This window comes from Chenopodium album, chromosome 19, assembly GCF_948465745.1.
Source record: "Chenopodium album chromosome 19, dcCheAlbu1.1, whole genome shotgun sequence".
Taxonomy (NCBI): Eukaryota; Viridiplantae; Streptophyta; class Magnoliopsida; order Caryophyllales; family Amaranthaceae; genus Chenopodium; species Chenopodium album.
This window is the reverse complement of record NC_137852.1, coordinates 12,402,235-12,406,123: the sequence shown is the minus strand read 5'-3', so window position 1 is coordinate 12,406,123 and position 3,889 is coordinate 12,402,235.

The following is a 3,889-nucleotide window of genomic DNA, read 5'->3' as shown; positions in this document are numbered from 1 at the left end:
CTCTTGGATTTTGTTCAGGGTACTCACAGGTTTGAAGAGAGAATTATTGGGGTGTTACAAAGAGAAGGACTTGACTTACGTTTGATGGATGTAGTCACAGCTTATTTATATGGCCCACTAGATAATGACATTTACATGAAACTCCCAGAAGGATTCAAGCTGCCAGAAGCAGCAAAATCTAGTTCTCGAGAACATTTCTCTATTAAATTGAACAAATCTCTTTATGGATTGAAACAATCTGGGCGTATGTGATATAACCGTCTAAGTGAGTATTTGTTGTAAGAAGGTTGTAAGAATGATCCTATCAGCCCATGTATTTTTATAAAGAAATTTGGATCAGGATTTGTTATAATTGCAGTGTATGTTGATGATTTGAATATCATTGGAACTCCTGAAGAGATTTCAGTGACTGTCAATTATTTAAAGAAAGAGTTCGAAATGAAAGATCTTGGAAAGACAAAATTCTGCTTGGGGTTACAAATAGAGTACCTAGAGAATGGAATCCTTGTGCATCAATTAACATACATAGAAAAGGTTCTTAAAAGATTTTCTATGGATACAGCACATCCATTGAGCAACCCTATGGTTGTAAGATCACTTGATGTAATACCCAGTATTTTCATACGTATTTTCTAATTAATTAATTATGAATTATTTTATAAAAGGGTATTTTAGTAAATTCATTAATAGGAGCCAAAATAATATCTGAATTTTGGCGCCAAATATAAGTATTTAATCATTTGAACAATTAATTATTTTCGGATTTCTAAATTAATAATATAGGTTTAATTTTTTTTTTAAGGTCGGTCCATATTTTATTATACTAACTATTTCAAGAGAAAAATAAATAAAAATAATTGTGAAACGTGATTTGATCATGTTTTGAAGAGTGATTGTTATCACTTTAGTTTGTTCATTATTATATTTAAATTAACCTCTAATTCTCTTCTTCATTATCTCATTTGTTCCTATCTTTCTTCTCCCAACCATATGTATATCCATTTAAATTTTCTTATCTTTTAACCCAATTATTAATTTAGACTTAATTTGATTCAAGTATCTTAACAACCCCAAAAACTTATCACATTTTCTAGTAATCATATCACACCTTAAGCTCTATCCTTTCTACACCCTCAACACTATAAATAGACCCTAAATTCTTCCCACTTATTCACAACAATTCTCTACTTTTCTTCTCCTCTTTTTACACAAATCATCCCGTTTATCTTTGAAGCCAATTTTCGGTCACTTATGGTCAGTTTTTGGGGGTATTGACGTTTCATAGAAGATTGTTCCTCTCAAAAAATTCTTGAGGTTAGGATCAAGAATCACCCAATTCAGAGTTATATCAAAGGAGTTATAGCCTCTGCAAGTTCTGCCTATTCTTTCCAACGCAAATCCAATTCTTCTCTTTTCCTTGGTTTCTTATCTTTTCTTATTTTCTTCACTTATTCAATTATTATTATTATTATTATTATTATTATTATTATTATGGGGGATTTATAAATAATTATTATGAGTAGTTTTAATTATATTTCAAAAGGTTCATGTACATATAGTTGGGAGGTTTTATTAATTATTTGTGATTATTTGTTAACCTTATATTGATTAAGGTTATATTTATTTGTAGGGTGTGTTCAATCAAGGTTCTTGAGGTTCTTTTTGTGTGGTTTTTCTAGCAATGATCAAGGTACGTTTAGGTGGCTAGATACCTTTGAAAGTGACTGGTTTGAAGGTATTTATTTTAATAAATGTATTTGAATGATTGATTTTTTTTAGGAAAAATTGCTCCCATTAATCTGAACTTTGCCTCGTCCGCCGAAAATAATCCCAACTTTCGTTTATTATCTATTGCACCCAACTTTTAGGGGTATTAATTTTCGTTGCACCCAACAGGTCATCTAACCTGATGTAGCAGGTCACCTAGCCATGTGTCAGCGTATGATTGGCTTAAATTTTTTTTTTAAAAAAAAACAAAAAAACAAAAAAAAAAATAAAAACCCCACAAACCACCCATACCCAGCAGCCGACCACCACACCCCCACCCCCACCCCGTCGGGAAATCATCCTCACCCCCGAAAAACACCTCCCCAGGTGCCGGAAACCACCGCCCATCCCCGGAAACCCCTCCCCCTCCCTCGAAACCCACCCCTTCCCTTCCCCCACCCCCGAAAACCCCTCCCCTACCCACGAAAACCCCAGAAAATCACCCACCCCGAAAATTAATTTCCACCGCCCACCACCTAAAACCCATCCCCCACCCTCGAAAAACCCTGACTGAACCCCAAGCGATGGCTAGGGAGGTCCGATTAGGGTTTTCGAGGGTGGGGGATGGGTTTTAGGTGGTTTTGCGGGAGAGTGGTTGCGGGGGAGGGTGGTTGCGGGAGAGGGAGGGTTTCAGGGAGGGTGGTTGCGGGAGAGGGAGGGGACGATACGCGGAAGAGGGGGTCGGCGCCGATGATGGTGGTGCTGGTGATGGCGGTGCTGGTGATGGTGGTGATGGTGGCTGGTGGAGAAGCTAAGGGTGGCTGTTGGGGTTTTTTTTTAATCATGTTTTTAATTTTTTTTCCCTATTTTTTTTCAACCAATTACATGTTGACACGTGTGCAAAAAAAAAATTAGAAATGTTTACCTGATTTACCGGTTGCAGGTCATTTGGGTGCAAAAAAAATTAATACCCCCTAAAGTTGGGTGCAATAGATAATAAACGAAAGTTGAGATTATTTTCGGCGGATGAGGCAAAGTTCAGATTAATGGGAGCAATTTTTCCTTTTTTTAAAATCATGTTTTGAATGGTTTGGATTACTTATTGTGTTTAAATAATATTGGGAACTATTGGATATTAAAAGGATTTATTGAACCATTAAATGCTTTATAAGCATGTTAGTAATCCCACTATGCGGATTTGGTTTATTGATAAGGCCTTGGACTTTGTATGACTGGGTCTTTCCTCAAGAATAGCCTTGTAATATAAGGAGACTAGCTTGGGGGGTGTGCACACTTGGGTGAGGAATTGGATTAAAAGGAATTGGTTCTTAATAAAGGAATTGGTTTTATTAACTATTATTTTGAATATTGAATCATTGGAATCGGTTTTGGAATAATGAGTTTTTAATTTATTAGATTAATTATTGGAATTGGTTTTAAAAGAATGTTTGCAAATAATTTGAGTTTACACTATCTTGCACTTATCGTACATAGCATATTTTGCTAATCCGTATTTCTTATTTGTTATGGTTCGCCCTGTGTAGACACCCATTTGTGTCTCCCCAAAACCAAACCCAGTGATGAATGTCTTGCACGTTGTGTTATTATCGAATTAGGTGAAAGTGATTCGAAAGCCGAGTGTTGCGGTTTAGTTTTAATTAAATTCTTCTCTCTCTGTTTTTGAAAACGACCTTATTTATTTGAAAACGTCCATTTCAGTTTATTTTGGTCCATAATTAAGGTCCAATAATAGGGTAGATGGATGGGGCTCGAAGAGACCTTTCCAACGATATATTATAAGCCCGATTCCGATGAATATTGAGGAAGTTATGGCCAAAATGCTAAACTGGGCCCAGTTATTTATTTTAATACGGCCCAATGATCTAGAGGAGGGCCCAACATTAATTATTATTCCTAAAATTATTAGGATTAATTATAGTTTTCTAGAAGTTTCTAGAAAGTTCCTTTTAATTCTAATATTGTTAGATTTAATAATTAATTGTCTTTAAAAGATTTTTATTTGGAATAAAATATTGTTTTGTTATCTTAAAAATACGTATTTTATCTTCTGTACGGATTCCGTAGATCAAGTTGATTAAAGATCGGATTCCGCGTGAAGAAAAACGCGCTAATACAGGCTGTCGCCAAACGACAAGTCTGTCGCCGCGCGACAGACATTGTC